General features: G+C 35.5%; 1 non-coding gene across 1 annotated transcript; it reads right to left on the bottom strand.

The window, feature by feature from the left end:
* Positions 1-19487: 19487 nt before the first annotated feature.
* Positions 19488-19678, bottom strand: LOC126016801 (U2 spliceosomal RNA). The gene has a single exon (XR_007498515.1). It is a non-coding gene; the product is annotated as a U2 spliceosomal RNA (small nuclear RNA).
* Between the last annotated feature and the right edge of the window lie 1125 nt (positions 19679-20803).

Raw genomic sequence — 20803 nt, 5'->3', positions numbered from 1 at the left:
GAGAGTGAATTCTTCCTGCTCTACGTACCCCTTGATTAATATAAAATGTCCGTCTTTGTCCCTTACAACCTTCCTGAGTATAAAGTTTGCATTATCTGATATTAGTATGGCCACTCCAGCTTTTTTATGGGTGTTGTTTGCTTTGATAACTTTTCTCCAGGCTTTTATTTTGAGTCTATGTTTGTTCTGACTATTCAGGTGCGTTTCTTGTAGGCAGCAGAAGGTTGGATTGAGTTTTTTGATCCATTTAGCCACTCTGTGTCTCTTAACTGGTGCATTTAGTCCATTGACGTTGAGAGAAAGAATTGTCCTGGGATTTAACGCCATCTTTATTTCAAAATTTGGTGTGTCTTTTGGGTAGTCTTGTCTTAGATTAGGTCTTTCAGTTTTTCTCTTAAGACTGGTTTTGTGTCTGTGAAGTTTCTGAGCTGTTTTTTGTCTGTGAAACCATGTATTCTTCCATCAAACCGGAAAGTGAGTTTTGCTGGTTATAGTATTCTGGGTGAAGCATTCATTTCATTCAGTCTTGTCACAATATCCCACCACTGCTTTCTGGCATTGAGCGTTTCTGGTGACAGGTCTGCTGTAAATCTCAGGGAAGCTTGCTTGAACATGATTTCCCCTTTTGATCTTGCTGTTTTCAGAATTCTGTCTCTATCTGTGGGATTTGTCATTGTGACTAGGATGTGTCTTGGGGTGGTTTTTCTGGGGTCTCTTTTGGTTGGTACTCTTCGGGCATGCAGGATTTGATCACATATATTCTTTAGCTCTGGAAGTTTCTCTTTAATGATGTTCTTGACCATTGATTCTTCCTGGAAATTTTCTTCCTGGGTCTCTGGGACTCCAATGATTCTTAAGTTGTTTCTGTTGATCTTATCATAGACTTCTATTTTCGTCTGTTCCCATTCTTTGACTAATTTTTCCATTGTCTGCTCATTTGCTTTAAGTTTTTTGTCCAATCTCTCCTGCTGTATGGAATTGTTATGTATCTCATCTTCCACAGCACCAAGTCTATTCTCAGCTTCTGATACCCTGTCCCAGAGCTTATCCATTTTGTCATTCACTTCGTTTACTGACTTTTTCAGTCCTGTTAGTTGACATGTTATTTCAGTTTGGAGTTTTGTCATTTCTGCCTTCATATTTTCTTGGTTCTTATTAGTGTTCTGTTCAACTCGATCCATGGTTTCTTGGAGTCTGTTGAGCACCTTCCATATTGCTAGTCTAAAGTCCTTATCTGAGAGGTTGATTAGTTGTTCAGTCATTATCTGGTCCTCAGAATTGTCATCTTCATTCTCTATGTCTGATGCTGGCCTGCGTTGTTTCCCCATTGTCACACTTGTATTGTGGGTTTTTCTACGTGTTGTGGTGGTATTCATTGTCTATGTGATGTAGGCAGCACACTCCTCTGGCTCCTCCCTTTCTGGATGGGCTGACTTGCCTCTAAGGGAGGGGAGTCCTCCGTGGATGAAGCCTCACACTGGGTCAAATCTTAGGCCCGAGCATGCAACAGAGAAGACAGTCCAGAGAGAAATGTTTGCTTCTGTGATATAGCGCCGTTCTTAGTGTGATTTTTCCTTCTTGTTGCAATGGAGTTCTTTCCTTAGAAAGAGTGCACGGCCGCGTAGCGAAGCGGAGCGGCCGTGCTCCTCTGAGCCTCTTTTTGCCCCACTCGCAAGAGTTTCACGCAAGAGGACAGTAGACAGACATAGACAGGTCACACTCACAGTCTTTCACAGCTGAGCCCCACTGGGCCGGTGTACTTTCGCGGATTTTCCCCGCCTGGTGTCACACACAGGGAGCCCAATTGCTAGAATTTTTAATGCCGTGAATAAATAATGTAAACTCTAACCATATATGATATATCACACCCTATCTTATCTAATAAATATTCTAATAAATATAGCATTAATATGCATACTTGCTTTCCTAGATGGAAAGTAGTGTTTATATTTTTGTGCTCAATATTATTAGGGTCCAATTTAAATAACTGCATTAAGTACTATATATTACTATCTTAGAAATACATACTCCTATATCTACCGACTAAAAAATCAAGGCCCATCTAACTACAGGAGGCATCTTAAAGTTTCTGCTAATAAGTATTATCTATTGGAAAGAAAACTACAATTCTATTTCTCTTATTGGAAAACAAAAACTAAGCACTTCTTTGTACCTTAGAATATAACAAATCAATAAGATATATGGCAAAGCCATTGCCTATCACCTGAAAACAGAGTAAGAGAAAATGGTATTGCTCTTGTAATATATTGAAATAATCTGAAGGCTTCCAAAAGCTAATGTTAAAAACATGTATTCTAGGAGATAGTTATTGGGATTTTTTAAATAACACATTCATTGTATTTTCTCTTTGAATAGTGCATAAAAAACAATGATACATTGAAAAATCAATGGTCTCTTAGATTTAAGCAAACCAGTTATCTTTTTTATATCTAGAACATGGAGTCTGAATACTCTCATTTAGATTTTTATGTTCTTTGTTCAAATGTGCTTTGGAGAGATAATGTAAATTTTATTAGGAAATTAATTACTCAATTAATCTTGACATAGAAAAGCAAGACTCTTTTACTTATGCACGCACACAGTGTTTGTTTAGAACATCAGGAGGAAAAGACAGACACTATGACAAATAAAGATGTCTCTGAAAATGATACAGGTAATTGTGATGTGTCAAAATTTTGGGAACTTTTGTATATTGTGTTCTATCTCCATAGTGTGTGATCTATGGAAAATTAGAATAAGACAGTTTCTTATAATAACTTTAGTAAATTTATAGATATCAAACTATTTACTTATTTAAAAATCAATTTGCTAATAAGTATTTATAATTTATTTACAATATTGAAGATGAAGAGAATGTGAATAATTGTCAAATATTTATTTTCCAAAGGAAGTTGATGCAGTGAAAAGCCATGTTATGATAAATGGAGGTGATGGAACCATTTTCCTCATGCAGGTGTTTCCGCAATGTTGTACATTGATCAACTTCATTCATATGCTCTTTCAGCAGTGTTTGCCAATATGAAAATTACAAGTATTAGAGTCTAAAAGATGCTTCAAAATTCTTCCAGGAAACTATGATACTGGTAATGAAGTATCCTAGCCAAGTAGCAACATAATTAACTTGCTTCCTTTATTGTCTTGTGCCTTTCAGAAAGATATGAAAAAATGTGGAGGAACATCTCAAGGGAAATCACAACAGAATTGGCATTGCTATTAAGGGCTTCATTAAGATCCTACAGTCTTGGTTTGTACATCTTATCAACACTTGACTGGAAAGAGGATGTTGAATATTGTAATCTACTCTTGGAGTTATGCTTCTTAGGATACAAGACTTCATACTCCCAGAGTTCCCTGGATGGTGCTGGAAGAAACCACTGAAATTCCCTGGTGAGTGGGTGAAATTTTGGTCCACTTTTCAGGCATTCCTTCTGCAGATAGATTGACTCCATTCCTCTTGCCAAAATGCTGACAACTATCCATCACTTCATAGGCAATGCACTTCATAGGCCGCTCCCAACAAGTCTTGTCAAAGGCAGCCACAGAGAGATGTCTGTGTTTCCTCTCCACGTAGCCAAGCCTTCTGATTCCTCTTACTGAGGGTGACCTGCAGATTAGGCCTATTCTAAGATAAGACCTTGCAGCATTTGCTCTCTTTGTGGGAAATGTTTGCTTTAGGGCTGTGACAAATTGGATCATATCTCTTTATATAAGTCAATGCTGGCATTTTTTATCGTAATGTCTTTAATTTTTAAACCCAGAATAGTTGGGATTAGTTGATAGCCCTTCCACATCTTCATTTATATTATTTTTTTCAGTGTTTTCTTAATCAGGTGAATGGTTAGTGCTCTCCTGGCCTTCCTTCCCACCCACACATACTTGCTGACATAGTAACACTGACAGGGTTATAAATGCTTAAAGAACTGAGGGCTTGAAGTGAACTTTACATGCCCTTAACCACTTAACTAGACTCAAGTAACAAAGAAATGAAAATAAAACCCACCTGTCAGCTTTTATGAGCAAAAAAACAAATAATACTCACGTTGACTGGCTATCTATAAAAGAATAAGACATTTAAAATAAAGATGAACTTTCTCAAAATTTTAATGAGGGGCACGCTATACTCCTTATGCTTTGCTTAAATCGCTGATTTTCAAAGCTCATGTAAAAAATCTTGTTTTTAGAGCATGTTGTAAAGATTTATCTCAGACAAGGGTCTAGGTTCCATAAGTAGCTAGTATAACCCCATGACCTTGATAAAACTCTCTAAAAAGGACGTTTAGAGATTGGATTTGATTGCTGGTTCAAATACATAAACAAGCCATCTAATGCTTTGTGAAAACAAATAACACATTGGAGAATAAGATTTTCTACACAAAGCAATATTACCAAACTATCCCAAAGCAAATTCAGTTTTAAGAGATATTCACTAAATGTTCTTCCAACTCCAATATGCACTAGAAGTAACATCCTTCTTTCTGAAATCCTTCTGACTCTGAGGAGGAAAGTCTTGTGGCTGAGAAAGCAGCAGTGCTGTGGCACTAGATAGGGTCAGGTAAGGTTAAACATCAAAATTGTTCTCCCCACAGGTTACTGAATGGCTACAGACCCTTTTTTGATCTTCTTTCCAAAAAAATTTGGTTGGTTTTATAACCATGCCCTTTCTCACTGATCCCATGAACAGCTTACCCCACTAATTCCTTTTCCTTTCCACCACAACACAGAGGTCCAATACAGGTAGTTCTTGTGTTTTTCTTTTCTGTTTTACTCATTAGGAATTACCTACTGTTGGACAAATGCTGAGTTATTTGAATGGTGTTAATAAATGACAGATTTGGTAGAGAATAAACCATTTTCTAAAAGCCAAACAAAGTTACACTGTGATTATGAGAGGATGAGAAAGTATAATATTTCATCTTTCTGCACAATGTTGAATTGTTATAGATTGAATATCTGTGTGCCTAAATTCATATGCTTAACTCGGAATCCCAAAGATTATGTTATATAATGGCACTAATTCATGGGGACCTTTGATTTGTTCTTGAGGGTGGAACCTGATCCACAGCTTTCTAGCTGTGAGGTCTAAACAGACTGTATCACTCTAGGAGCCAGAAACAGAGTTATCATCAGAACCAGATCTACTAGCACTTTGGTCTTGTACTTCCAATCTCCAAAATTATAAACTAAATTTCTGGAGCAAGAATCATGCTAGTGTTTAGTGCTTTTTCCTTTACAGTTAATGACCCAATTTAATATCTAGTATGTTTTTCCATCATGATATGGAGTGATCCCTAAGTTCAGAATTAGAAGTAAGCCAAGAATAGAAAAGAAAAAAGAAAGAAAGAATCAGGGCCCGGAGAGATAGCACAGCTGTGTTTGCTTTGCAAGCAGCCAATCCAGCACCAAAGGTGGTTGGTTCGAATCCTGGTGTCCCATATGGTCCCCTGTGCCTGCCAGGAGCTATTTCTGAGCAGACAGCCAGGAGTAACCCCTGAGCACTGCCGGGTGTGGCCCCCCCCGAAAGAAAGAATGAAAGAAAGAAAGAAAGAAAGAAAGAAAGAAAGAAAGAAAGAAAGAAAGAAAGAAAGAAAGAAAGAAAGAAAGAAAGAAAGAAAGAAAGAAAGAAAGAAATTAAGAAAGAAAGAAAGAAAGAAATTAAGAAAGAAAGAAAGAAAGAAAGAAAGAGAAAGAAAGAGAGAAAGAGAGAAAGAGAAAGAAAGAAAGAAAGAAAGAAAGAAAGAAAGAAAGAAAGAAAGAAAGAAAGAAAGAAAGAAAGAAAGAAAGAAAGAAAGAAAGAAAGAAAGAAAGAAAGAAAGAAAGAAAGGAAGGAAGAGAGAGAAAGAAAGAGAGAGAAAGAGAGAAGAAAGAAAGAAAGAAAGAAAGAAAGAAAGAAAGAAAGAAAGAAAGAAAGAAAGAAAGAAAGAAAGAAAGAAAGAAAGAAAGAAAGAAAGAAAGAAAGAAAGTAAGGAAGGAAGGAAGAGAGAGAAAGAAAGAGAGAGAAAGAGAGAAGAAAGAAAGAAAGAAAGAAAGAAAGAAAGAAAGAAAGAAAGAAAGAAAGAAAGAAAGAAAGAAAGAAAGAAAGAAAGAAAGAAAGAAAGAAAGAAAGAAAGAAAGAAAGAAAGAAAGAAAGGGAAGGAAGGAAGAGAGAGAAAGAAAGAGAGAGAAAGAGAGAGAAGAAAGAAAGAAAGACAGAAAGAAATCAAGAAAGAAAGAAAGAAAGAAAGAAAGAAAGAAAGAAAGAAAGAAATAAAAAGAAAGAAAGAAAGAAGAAAGAAAGAAAGAAAGAAAGAAAGAAGAAAGGAAGGAAGGAAGAGAGAGAAAGAAAGAGAGAGAAAGAGATCGGAAGAAAGAAAGAAAGAAAGAAAGAAAGTAAGAAAGAAAGAATAGAGAGAAAGAAAAGAAAGAAAGAAAGAAAGAAAGAAAGAAGAGAGAAAGAAATAAAGAAGGAAGGAAGAGAGAGAAAGAAAAAAGAAAGAAAGAAGAGAGAAAACGAAAAAAGAAAGAAAGAAGAAAGAAAGAAGAAAGAAAGAAAGAAAGAAAGAAGAAAGAAAGAAAGAAAGAAAGAAGAGAAGAGAAGAGAAAGAAAGAGAGAAGAAGAGAGAAGAAAGAGAAAGAAAGAAAGAAAGAAAGAAAGAAAGAAAGAAAGAAAGAAAGAAGAAAGAGAAGAAAGAAAGAAAGAAAGAAAGAAAGAAAGAAAGAAAGAAAGAAAGAAAGAAAGAAAGAAAGAAAGAAAGAAAGAAAGAAAGAAAAAGAAAATAAGGAAAGAAGAAAGAAAGGTTAATTTCAATGCAATTCTTATATCGCCCTCATAGGCTATGCCTTGTGTATATAAATCAGTAGTCATTTTAGTAATGTTGGTGGAGCTTGCCTTAATAGTATTCATAATTATGGCCTGTGTTTGAGAAAGATATAGGAAACTCTGAAGAAGGGGAGTGATGGGTTGAAATTAGGGTGAAGAGCAATACAAAAAGTATGTAGATATGTAGTGAGCAGACAGAAATGGCCAGAAATGAAATGAAACGCAAGAGTTCGGAACATCAAATTTTCAGTGAGCAGCTAATTATGGAACAAGAGATGAAAAGAGGGAGAATGTGCAATGTCATAGCAGTGGAGTGGAAACTCATAAATTTCAGTCACTCACTAGGATAAGTTATAGAGAAGCAAAGGCAAGTCGAATGCAGAAACCATGCACATACTCGGCAAGGGAATACACAGTGCAAAAAGCATATCTTAAGTCACTTGTGAATAAGAATGTCAAGACTTATGAGAACTGAATTAACAACAACAACAAAACAAAACTTCCAACAGAGTTATGGAGTCAGAACTACAGGGATGGTTTCTTCTCCATGGAAAAACTGCAGAAAGACATGTTTAGCATGTGGAATCAGAGAGAAAACCCCCAACTCACAACTGTCATTCTTGTTTCATCCCTTCTATAGTGAATCCTTTCATCATTGTTTTAACTTAGAAAAGTCTCTAGTAAAAGTTTGGTCAAAATCATTATCATCTGCTTTAGAGTTTTGCCAATCCCCTAGACTCCCAGATTTTTTAATGTTTTTCAATTTAATCTCTGACCAGAACAAGTATCTTCTAAATTAGCTTTTCTTCTGTACCTCAAATACATTCAGATCCATTGATCCATTTTTTTTACCTTATACATTTGCATTATATTTTACCAATTTTGAACATGTTTTTTCTTTGCTATGAATGGTTGGTATTTTTCAAAAAGGGGAGGATATTTTTCGCCTAAATTGTCTCTTGATTTTAACAACTTGATGTTTAGTGCCTTTCTCTCCACACTTCACAAAACAATAAACAGGGGAAAACCAGTTGCTTAAAATTACTGAAGCTGACATATAAATATTTTCTCGTTAATTTTAAGGCCTGTGTATCAGTAATATCGTGATAATAAAAATCACGGAAAGAGAAGTAAAATAACCCCATTACAATAATACTGGTTTTTTCCCACACTTCCACAATAATACAGTTTGTTTTGTTTTGTTTTGTTTTGTTTTGTGTTTTGGGCCACATCCGGTGAGCTCAGTAGTTACTCCTGGCTATGCACTCAGAAATCGCTCCTGGCTTGGGGGACCATATGGGATGCCGGGGGATGGAACCACGGTCCATCCTAGGCTAGCACAGACAATGAAGACTCCTTACCGCTTGTGCCACCGCTTCAGCCCCAATAATACCGGTTTTGAAGAGTTTCAAATATAGCATCTCAATAGCTCATTCTAAGGGTGTTCAGAGCTTTCTATGGACTCAGATCTACAAGGGATCACTCGTGGAGGGATTCTGGGTATCACATGTGGTACCAAGAATTGAACGTCAGTTACTGTACTAGTACTCTGCCCCAACACTCCCCCCAAAAGAAGCATGTGTACAGAAATAAACTTTGATATAGTTTGTTTCTCTTGAGGACTTCACAAGGTGATATAACCACTTAGTGGAATATCTAGTACTTGTGTCAATTTTTCAGACTCACAATTCTGTGTCCTTGACACTGTGCCATCCTTACTACAAGTAATGTTTAAATCATATTTGGTGAGTATAAAAATTGCACAATATTTGTTTGTAGCAAACATTCTCTATTTGCAGAGAAAAAGTGTGAAAATATAGAACATCATCAATTGCATTGTTACAATATATACATTCAAACAAAAAGAGCGATTTGTGACTTGAAGTTAGATATTTTTTGAGAGAAATTTTAGTTTGATTTTCACTGCTTTCTAGAAACAAGTTATGCATTTTCCTATTTCAAAAGTTGCATAGGGTAAAATAGATTTTAGAAAGAAATCCTTAAAATAGCTAACGAATATACAGGGTATTTTTATTTTTCATACACAATGAAAGAATGTCAAAATTTTCAAATGAAAAATGATTAAAAAAGAAAAAGATAACATATGTTTAAATAAAAATATATGTATGACTTAAAGAAATTGCTAGATGGAATCTATTTATAAAAAGTAAATTCTTAGTCATAAATACATACTTTTAATTATAGAATGTCTTGTATAAATTGAAAATGCCAAGTTTACATTGATTTATTACTTTTGTTTAGATATAAAGGCTGCAGAGATAGTACAATGGTTAGGTCTCGTGCCTTACATATGGCTGACCTAGATGTGATTCTTGGTATCCCACCCGGTCCCATGAGCCCACCAGAAGTGATCTCTGAGAACAGAAACAGAAGTAAACTCTGAGCATCACCAGGAGTGGCCCAACCCCCAAAAAACATATTCTATTAGTTTATATAAATTACTTTGCATTTGAAGACATGAATGTAAACTTTGAAGGATATGTTGTTATCATTGCAAGTAAAAAGGAAAATCCTGAGGCCAAAGTGATAGCACAGTGGTAGGGCACTACCACTTGCACACGGCAGATCCAGGACGAACCTGGATTGATCCCCGGAGTCCCATATGGTCCCCCTAGCCAGGAGCAATTTCTGAGTGCAGAGCCAGGAATAACCTCTAACCATCATCAGGTGTGCCCGCCCCCCCCCCAAAAAAAAACAAAAACTAAAAAAAACACGAAAAAAAGAAAATTCTATTTTATGAGATTTATATTCAAATACAAAGAATTTATGATTGGATAAAAAAATAATTGTAGAATTAAAAATTTCTCAAAATATTATCCAATATATTTGCTAATTTTGAAATTACAATAAATATAACATTCATTAGAAGAATGTATTGACATAAAGTATGACTTAACAAATAGTAAATATAAAGCAGGGTTGTTTTTTTCCCAAACTTTTATTTAAAGCCACTGAAAAGGATTATGTACTGGATAATATATTTGCTTTAGTAACATTAAAAAAATAGCTTTTGAGTGGAATGGAGCATTACAAAACAGACTGAGAAGGATCAGAATATAAAAATACTCAATGCCATTCCCTTATCTTTCTTATTATGACATTGTAAATGCCTGTTTTCTGATTTAATATATCTATACGATCCATTTTATATTTGTTTATAAAAAATATAGATCTTGTGGTTAGGTACTGGTTGAGAGGAATGATAGCCTGATATGTTTATTAAAAAATGAAGACTTAGAGTGTAACATAATGTGGAAACCACTTAAAAAGCACTTAACTTAAATATGTCAACAACAATTGAGAACCAGAATGATAGCACAGAGAGTAAGGAGTTTGACTTGCATGCATGCAGTTGACCCAGGTTTAATTCCAGGCATCCCATAAGGACCCCCAAGCCTGCCAGGAATAATTTCTGAATACAGAGCCAGGAATAATTCCTGAGCAAAATGGGTTTGGCCCAAACACACACACACACACACACACACACACACACACACACACACACACACACACTCACACACACACAGACACACACACACACAAAACAATTGAGCTGAGCCAGAATAAATGCGCCATCAATTCTATAAAGGGTAAAAGGCATAAAACAGATTAATATCCAAATTTTGTTTGAGAAATTAAGGACTATACATTAAATTCATAAGTGGAAAACTGAGAATAATAGATAATGGTTTGTATTTTACAAATACTATACTGTCTTGTAGCTACTTCCACATATCTAAAGAGAATTTATTAAATGTATAAATAATTTTTAATAATAATTTAAGAAATTGGGACCAGAGCAGTGGCACAGCAGTAGGGCATTTGCCTTATATGTGGCTAACCTAGGATGGACCATGTTTTGATCCCCCAGTGTCCCATATGGTCCCCTAAGCCAGGATTTATTTCTGAGTGCATAACCAGGAGTAACCCCTGAGCATCACAGGGTGTGGCCCAAAAAATCAAAATAAAAAGAGAATAATAATTTTTAAAATAAAATATTTTACATTTTAAAGGTATTAATTCTTTAAAATATATAAAATCACTTGCTAAATGTAACTGCTATTTTGAATGCTTAGCAAGGACATTAACAATATAATTTGCAAAGATGTTGAGGAGGAAGAAGCTACCAAGTTTTTCTTTTAACTAATAGAAATGAGATAACTTCCTCCAACAAATGTTAAAATATGTTTTATAAAGCTACATAGTTTAATTATTTCTTTCCTTAATTGGAGAAAATAAATTGTATGGAACAAATTCTAAGTACAGAAGAAGACTTAATATATAGATTTTAGAAAGCACTAAGTGTGACATTCTAATAACAACAATAATCACTTTGCTAAATAGTTGTAGAATATCATTAAAATAAAATATGATTTTCTTGTACCATAAACCTAAATGTATTATATATAGATAATATAAAATAATACATAAACCAAAAAGTAATGAAATTAGTTTTTCCCATAACTTTCAAGATGACATAAGTACTTATGTCAAAAAATTTATGTTGATATGTTGCATTTATACATTTGAAATTATTCATAATCAATGAGCTGACCTATTAAATTTCCTATAAAAATAAGAATATACATTTTAATAACTATAGATACTTATCGGAAAGCTTAATAATAATGAAAATCACATGGAGATATTGCATAAATAAAATTTAGTAAGTATACAAGCACATTCCATATTTATGCATGTTGATAGGAGAAAAGTCTAGAAAACTAAAAAGAAAGAAAAGAAACAATGTAGGGATGCTTTTATTATAGAGATCAAGGAAAACAAAATACATTCTTTCAAAAAGTTTTAGTTGGCACCTACAAATTGAAGTTATAAAACAGATCCATGTAAACAGACTCAAAATCTCACTGAAAAACATGCATATACAGAGCTATCTTATTACTATGTCCTCAGGGTCCCTCTATGAACACAACTGAACTGGGAAAAAATAAATACCTAATACCAAGTTCTGTAAAAAAAAAATGTGACTTGAGATTTGTTCTTTTTTTGCTAGATATTGACTTGAAGATTTATAAAGTAAATTGTTTGATAACAAATAAATATAAGTATTCAAAGCAAACGCCATTAGATATTTTATATGCATGTGCATTTTAAACTATAACCAAATAATGGGTTAATTAAGGTCTGTTAAACATTTGCACTATATCCTTTTTCTTTATACTAATGATTTATTTTAAACTAAATCCTTTCATCACAACACTACTGGTAATTGTCAGCATATTCTCATTTGATTTAATTTCTTTTCTAAATGTCTGTTTTTAGAAACCAGAAAAAATATAATTATCCAAGTAAATAAGAAATGAAACAGGAAGCGTTATGAAATTAATATTCTGGATAATGCATTTGAGCAGGGAAAATTCATTGTACATTGAAAGATCATTTTTGTTTTAGCAGGTCAAACAATGAAAATGACAAGTCAGTAATAGGCATGTCCTTAAAATGAAAATATTAAACAGCCTTCAGAGAAATTCTGCATATAGGCACCTCAAGAAGTTTTATAAATTCAATTTAGGATGCTGGTACTTCAGAATAGCAGACTTGGGGTCGCTGCTTACAAAATTTAGGTGTTTTTGCATGATTTTCGGCTCTCTTTTGTATGGTCCTAATAGCTTCATTCTTCACTCCTCTTTTCTGAGTAATCAGGGATCTGTGTGAGTCTGCGAGAGGGCATACTTTTCTCCCTTGCTCATTCAATTTTGAAGTAGCCCTGATTAATAAGATTTATGGGGCAGGGCTTTTTGGTGGGGCGAGAGGGCTGTTTTCTTTGACTGCAGTCATTCTAGCCCTAGGGTTGTCTCTGGTCTTCCTCAGGAATTGAACTTTTTACCTCCAGAGTCCATGTGTTCATCAGACCTACAAAAATGCCCAGAGGCTGCTCAATTATTTGCATTCAGATTTGAGGGTCGTAAGGGAGGAGTTAAAAAGGCTCAGGTAAGGAAAGAAAGACTATAGCACTTAACAGTTTGATCATTTTTAACAAACAGATACTACAAAAAAAAATCTCTGGTTGTTCCCCAACTTTGTATGCACCTGGTCTTGCTAAATTTCCCTTGAAAAAGAATTTTCTGGCTCTTTCTAATTCGGTGACTTATTACAGTCTATTTTTGCTTAAGAGTGCAACATTCTCAAACAGGAGGCTGAAAGATAGGAATAAACATGACCTCAAGGCAATGCCTGGTTTGTGCCTTTTTTTTTTTTTTTAAGAACAGAGCATGATCCTAGGTTACTGTCTTCTTCCTGTGTTCACCTTTTATCCTTTGTTGTTAAGGAGCCTGTCTTTAAGAAAGTTAAGAATGAAAATATTTACTTAGAAGTGGGTACTTGAGTAGGAGGAAAAAGATGTATGTTGGCATTGATTCCGATGGGTAATCCAAACTCTAACTTGTCATCTCTGACCCAAATATTTGTAAATATTATCCTCCTCTGATTATTAACCGTGGCTTGCACCAGAGTAAATCCAGAGCAGCAAGAATTCAAGCTCTGAGTCTTTTCACAGACTTATCAGCAAAACCACAACGCTGCCAGCATTCTCAAATTTCTGTTCCCTTGGCTTTTTTATGCAAAGGATGGTTGTGGAATTGGTTGTTTACAGCATCTCTTAGCATATGGAATCTTTTGAAGACTTTTTTTTTTCTTTCATTTTTTAAATCCTGGATGGTAACAGAAGGGTAAATGTTTCCCCATTTCTAGAACTGTGTACTTCTTTCTCCAAAGAAAATTCCCTTAGCAAATGTACAGTATGTTTAATCCTAAATTAAAGCCGTGGTTGAGATGCTCTGACTTAACCCCAGGGCATATGCGATTTCTAAAGAAACAAATTCAGCGTTTAATTAACTCTGAAATCCTCCTGTAAATGGGAGCTTATGTGTGTGTGTGTCAAGTTCATGGCAGGATGCATTTTGGAGAAGAAAACAGCTCGGAATGCAGCCGGCCCTATCTAAGGCTGCCAGATTCAGCACAAGGGCTGGGTACTGTAAATTAGGGCGCGCCGAGGTTCATCTACAGGGCACAGATGAACATTTTCAATAGGTCTAAAAATGTCTCCCAGGCATGCATGAGCTTGTCACTTCGCCTCTGCCTCTGCAGCCAGTGATGGTCCCTCTTTATCCTCAGAGCAGAGCAGCCTGGATGCCTGCGTTATTCTTTGGCCGCACTCAAGCTGAAATCCAGTTTGTGGTGAAGCAAATCTGCTTTTATGGAGCAGAGTGCTGTGAAACAGAGCTGATGAGGGCCTGACATGTCGCATCAGATCAAGCTGCAAACTGGGCTGATGATGCTAGTGGTAGGTCATGCGTATGCTGGCCAGGCAAAACTTTCTAAGGACACTAATAACTCTAGTGGTCTCGTGGGAAGTTAAGATTGAAAAGTTGGGGCTGGAGAGAAATAGGTATCACCACTGTTTTTTGAGTTTTATTTCTAAACGTATTTGGGAATATTTTTGAAATATTACAGCTGAAGACCACACCAAGTTAGGAAGGGAGAAATGAGGTCTTAGAATATTATTTTGGGAGAAAGATCAAGGCAAAGGATCCTTAAAGTTAGTGATAAGATGACTATGGAATAAGTCCATGAGGACATTAGCCATAAAATTCTTAGAATATAACAGAGCAGGCAATATAATTGCCAGAGCAATAGCACAGCAGTAGAGCGTTTGCCTGGCATGTGGCCAATATGGGATAGAACCAGGTTCGATTCCCGGCATCGCATGTGGTCCCCCAAGCCTGCCAGGAGCGATTTCTGAGTACAATCAGGAGTAACCCCTGAGCGCTGCCAGGTGCAATAAAAAAAATAACATATGTATGTTATTTGTTTTTAGTTTTATATATACATACACACACATATATCAGAGGCCAGTTTTTAATATCTAGCATGACAATAAGACCTAACTTAAAAAAAACAGATATTAAGTGTCTGCTCCAGACTCAAGATCCCACCACAAAGACCACTGGGAGACAAATCAGCAATGCAAGTGCAAGGGGAGTTTATTACCAACATGCTGGGGACCCTCCTCTCCCAGATGGCAACAATCCAGATGGGATTCACAAGCCCCTTTATAGGGCTGTTGGGGTTTCAAGCTAGAGCTACAACTATAGGTGCTTAGTACATGCTGCATCAGCTAGATATAAACTGGTTGGCTGAAGTAGTGCAGGAGAGTCTCAGGTGCCAGTTCTGGGCACCCAAGACGTGGCTACAGTTACTAGGTATATCACTTGCAGGCATCCTGGTGCTGTAACTTTATCTAACTGTCTTGGTACATGACTTTGAAGTTCCTGGAACTGACTGTTCTGGGACTAGTCCCTTCTATCACATAGCTCCTATCTGAGGCCTGTCATGGCAGTCCTTGTGTCTAAAGCAAAGCACAGTTACAGAAGCAAAACAGCAGTAGTTAATTCTAAACTTATATTCCCTTCTAAATAAGTATTATTGAAACCTAATTGTGCCAAGGATAGTAATGTTTTTATGCAATTTTTTGTATTTCTTTTTTGTTTGTTTGTTTGGTTTTTTTTGGGGGGGGGGCACACCTGGCACTGCTCAGGGGTTACTCCTGGCTGTCTGCTCAGAAATAGCTCCTGGCAGGCAGGGGGGACCATATGGGACACCAGGATTCAAACCAACCACCTTTGGTTTGGATCTGCTGCTTGCAAGGCAAACGCCACTGTGCTATCTCCTTGAATTTTTTGTATTTCTAAACAAATTAATGTGAATATAAATATTTACATTTATTTGTTGAAATAAATCTAGAGCATGAAAAATGTATTTCAAATACCTGAGGAAATCTTCCCAGTGCTTATTTTCACTTATATTATTATTACTTCTTTTTATTTTTAGCTTTGGATTACACCTGTTGTACTCGGAACTTCCTCCTGGGTCTGTGATCAGAATCATTCTTGGTGAGCTCATGGATCTATAAAGGATGTCAAGAATTGAACCCAGTTTGGCCATGTTCAGTACATGCCTCCAACTCTTGTTATTTCTACTTTTTGCAAATAATTTATAAGTGTGTTTGACTCTTGGAGCCAGAGTGATAGCACGGCAGGTAGGGCATTTGTCTTGAAAGTGACTGACCCAGGTTCAGTCTTCAGCATCCCATATGATCTCCTAGCCTTACTGGATAAACCTCTGAGCACAGAATCAAGACTAACTCCTGAACACCGCCAAGTGTGTCCCAAAGAAAAGCAAACAAAATTTGTTCCACTTTAAAGAATTTTGAGATAAATTCAATGGATTTATTTTCCAATGAAAAAGTTGATAGAATTTTCAGCAAATATTTTTACTTAAAATGCTATCTATCTTAGAATTAGAATTCTAAGTTATTTGTAAGACATTGAGAAATAGGAACTATTTGTACATAATACCTTTTCATATTTCAATTTAATAAATTAATGTTTATATTATTTGAAATAATACATGGTTTTGGTCTAAGGGCTGAATGTTCATAAATTAAGGTGTTCACTGGTATCCTTCAAAATAACTGAATTCTCCCCTGCCACAGGTGTGTTGTCTCAGGTAAAGGTAAACCAAAGAGGCCCATTAGGTTGAGTTCTGTCTGTTGACTGTCTAGTTTAGAGACAGAAATGTCAGATCTCAGACTTTTTTCAGATGTCTGAACAATGCATTAATATTATTGTCAGATGCCCAAAGATAATGTGGCATATGAAAACAATTATTTATGGAATGACAGTCTTTCTTTTGACATATTTTCCTAGTTTTATACTTAACTTCAGACTATTTTGGGAGAGATAAGCATTATTGTAAAGCATTCAAAGTTGATACAGTATTGGAAAACAATATGTTTTGCGGACATTCTAATAAATGATAACTTGACTGATAACTTTATAACTGGTAACTTGACTCTTGTGGGTGTTGTGAACTACAAATGGGATAAAATTAATTTAACCTGGCAAACCAGATTGGTCATATGTTATATATGTATTTAGCAGACATGTACATAGAGGATCATATGTGATTTTGCTCTTCTGTGAAAGGTATGCCATTACAAGGAAGGAAGGGAGAGATCACAGAGATAGTTGTGAGTATGGCAGTTGGCTTGCGTGTGATCAACCCAAATTTCATCTCTGGCATTTTCTAGGGTTCCTTAAGCACTTCAAGGAGTGTTCACTGTGCAAAATGCCATGAGAAGCAGTGAGCACACTTGGCGTGACCCAAATTCACAAAACAACTAAAAAGGAATTTTGTCTTCACTTAACACCTACAGATGTGATATGAACAAGTAGGACTATCCACAATCTTAATATGGTGAGAAGGTTAGAATAAATACATTCTTCTCACCTCATATGGCTTCTTTACTTTGTTGGCACATTTTTAATGCAATCTATGGGATTAGGAGATTTGGAAATGCTTCCAGATTGTCAGTCCTGATTAATATGATCGTAGGCATGGTTAATACCTCCATCTTGATTCGTTTCACCCTAGAGTTGACCTCACATTTCTTCTATACAAGGACACAAAAGGACTTTTCTGAAAGTTTACATTTGTATCCAGAACGTGTTTCTGCCATGACATATTTAAAGATTACTCCACACATGATCATGCATATGTATGCCTACCCACATGTACCTATCTCAAAACTGAAAGTTCTCCCAGTGAGAACAGTAGATTATGAAACATCCACAACTTTGGCATCTATTTTGGTTAACCCTGAGATTTTTAGAACTTTTACTTAAAAAATACTATTGACATAATTTATTTAATGTTGCTTGCAATCTATATTTTAATAAAGATAAATGTTTTGCACCATATATTTCTTTTTGGGGAGGGTTTAGGCCACACCCGGTGATGCTCCGGGGTTACTACTGGTTATGTGCTCAGAAATAGCTCCTGGCTTGGGGGACCATATAGGATGCCAGGGATTGAACCGAGGTCTGCCCTGAGTCAGCCATGTGCAAAGCAAATGCCCTACTGCAGCGCTATCACTCTGGGCTCCATTCACCATATATTTCAATTAAAGAAAATGCATGTGGTTATTGTGCAATATATACGAATTAGTCTCCAAGATGTTTTTGTCAATAAAACGTAATGACCAATGAAACACAAAGAGATGTCTTTTGCTTAGCTGAAGTGAAGTAGTAATAACAAGAAAAATTCTTACAAAAACACAATGCGGCACTACTTTCAATTTCCATGTAGTCAAGAGCCATGGTGTAAGTCTTCATAAATTTAAAATATTTTTGAATATTTAATAAATTAACTCAATAAGTTGGATCATTTTATACACAGATATAATTGTTTGAAAATAATATTCCCTGGAACCAGGAGGATAGAACAGCAGGCAAGGTGCTTGCCTTATCAACAAAACAAGTTTGATCTTGGGCACAAGATAGAGTCAGTTCAATACTGTCAGGTGTGACTCCTGAGCACAGAGCTCAGAGTAAGCTTTTTGAATAATTAACTGTAGCCTCCAAGTCCCCAAATAAAATAAAATAAAATAAGAAATAAGAAATATTCTTTAAATCTATGAAATAACCTGTATTTACAATATGTACAACATATATGCAATAGTTTATAGGCATTTCTTTAAGAGTAATATTTCCAACATTGAAAATAACACTTTGACTATATAGCTAATGTCTCAAATAAAATCATCCACTACTGTTGACTTCAAAAAAAAGATTGATTACTCTAATTCAATATATGTTATTTAATATATTAAAACCTTGTACTTTTACTAATAAAGCATTGGTATATGTTCATTGTGCAGACCCTGTAGGCTGTCAGGGGAAGATGTTCCCCCCAGTTGATGATGGGGAAAGAAAAGGTCCCAAGCTGATGACCAGAGAACTGTATTCCATTTCAAGAATGATTATATGGGACAAGAGGAACTGAACACATGCAATGTAACAGAACATAGAAGAAGCATAGCCTAGGGGTAGGTGAGGCACCAGGGAGACAATAAGCATGAACATTGGGGCTTAGGAATGTGCAAGAACAACATGATGGTGGTCTCTGAAAGAGAGGAGGAATGGTCTGGAGTAAAACCTGATTAGGAGTCACTCACTAATCATTTTGTGCCCTCTTTGTGCCCTCTCTGTGCTGTCCCATCCCATCTCTGCTAAATATCTCTGAAACTTTCAGCCTCAAGAGAATCACAGGAACAATTGCTCTACAGATTTCTGTTTGCCAGGTGGTTCAGGGAACAATGTCACAGAGGTCACCCAATATGCATAAATACTGACTCATTAAAGATAGGAAAAGATAGAAATAACATTGTCATTAATAATTATAAGACATTATTCTAGATCACTAAATAATTTAGTGACTCAGTGTGATGTTTTTAGAATTTAAAATGTATATATATTTTTTATTTAAACTATAAATCTTTTATATTTATATTTTGCTAAATTGATAAGTGCACTATTATTTCATCATACTTTATTTTAACACTGCCATATGCTTTTCTTTGTCAGAATGACAGAAATTGAAGTTAATGTGGTTTGAAATAGACAACTCAAATGAGGCGGAATAAGTGTTGCTAATAAATCTAATTTATGAAAATACTATCTTGTCAATAGAAAAGGAGAAAAAGTATAAATTTGCCATCATTTTAATATAAGTTTTATGCATTTAAAATTTTATTTTTCAATTTTTTTCACACTCTTTTTTTTTTTTCTTTTGGTGCACCGTTCCTGGAGGTACTGCAATACCAGGTCAATGCGTAGAATGGACGGAGCAAGCTCCTATTCCAGTTCCTAGCGCCAAAATTTTATTAAATATATTGTCGTCAGATAGACGACATATCAGATATTAAACTGATAAGAACAGATACTACACTTGATCTTAGCCAAAAAGCCAAGAAGCGATTTTTTTTCACACTCTTAATAAAATTTTGTCCTGATGTCTTCCACAATACCATTTTAGTTTTACTTTTAGGGGCAAGAGGTCATAATTACAAACATATTAAAATGTAAGAGGGTCTGAATAATTTATAAAAACCATAAGTTGGGGGGAATTGGAGAATAGTACAAAAGTTAAGGCCCTGGTTTTGCAAGCCTCTAACTCCATTTTGATATCCAACATCACATATGGTCCCCTAAGCTTCACTGGGAATGATCTTTGTGCACAAAGTCAAAAGTAAACCCTTAGCATCAACAAGCATAGCTTCAAAACAAAATGTTTTGAATTGGGTATTAATATATCACTAAACCCCCATTATGAATTTTGAATTGGGTATTAATATATCACTAAACCCCCATTATGCTAATATAACAAAACCAGAGAAACCATAGACATTGAGATATTGAACAAATTACTTAGAAAATATAAATGTGATGAATATTTTATTATTTTCATTACTAATGGGATATTCAATACTGTTTGGTATAGTCAGTTTGTTGACAAACACATTTGGAGTACCTCATTATGTCCCACATTCTTCTATTCAATAGTCTGGTACTTACAAAGATTACTAGTTTCTCTGGTGTTTTCTTATATTTTAGAATGTTACATTTTTTTGTTTTTTTTTCTTTGTTTGTTTTGGGCCACACCCAGTGTTGCTCAGGGGTTACTCCTGGCTGCCTGCTCAGAAATAGCTCCTGGCAGGCACGGGGGACCATATGGGACACCGGGATTCGAACCAACCACCTTTGGTCCTGGATCGGCTGCTTGCAAGGCAAACACGGCTGTGCTTTCTCTTCGGGCCCAGAATGTTACATATTATGGAATAATTAAATACATATTTGAATTGACTCTACCTATTAATAAGTGCCTGGAATAAGATAAAAGTGGTATTATGTTTGAGAGTTCTGAGAGTTGGCATGGTGGGAGATGTTTTGAGTGGGATATCTCTGAGGCATAAAGAACTCAACATCATTTTCAAGGGAAATAATTCCAAGAGGAAAGCAAAAAGTTGGGAAATGGCTATTAACCTGAGTTTGTGATTTTGTAGTATAAGGGAGAGTTTGGAGGTAAGATATCAATAATGGACAG

The sequence above is a fragment of the Suncus etruscus genome, chromosome 8, assembly GCF_024139225.1.
Source record: "Suncus etruscus isolate mSunEtr1 chromosome 8, mSunEtr1.pri.cur, whole genome shotgun sequence".
In the NCBI taxonomy this organism is placed as follows: Eukaryota; Metazoa; Chordata; class Mammalia; order Eulipotyphla; family Soricidae; genus Suncus; species Suncus etruscus.
The sequence above is the reverse complement of the archived record's forward strand: the minus strand, read 5'-3'. Positions and strand labels throughout refer to the sequence as shown.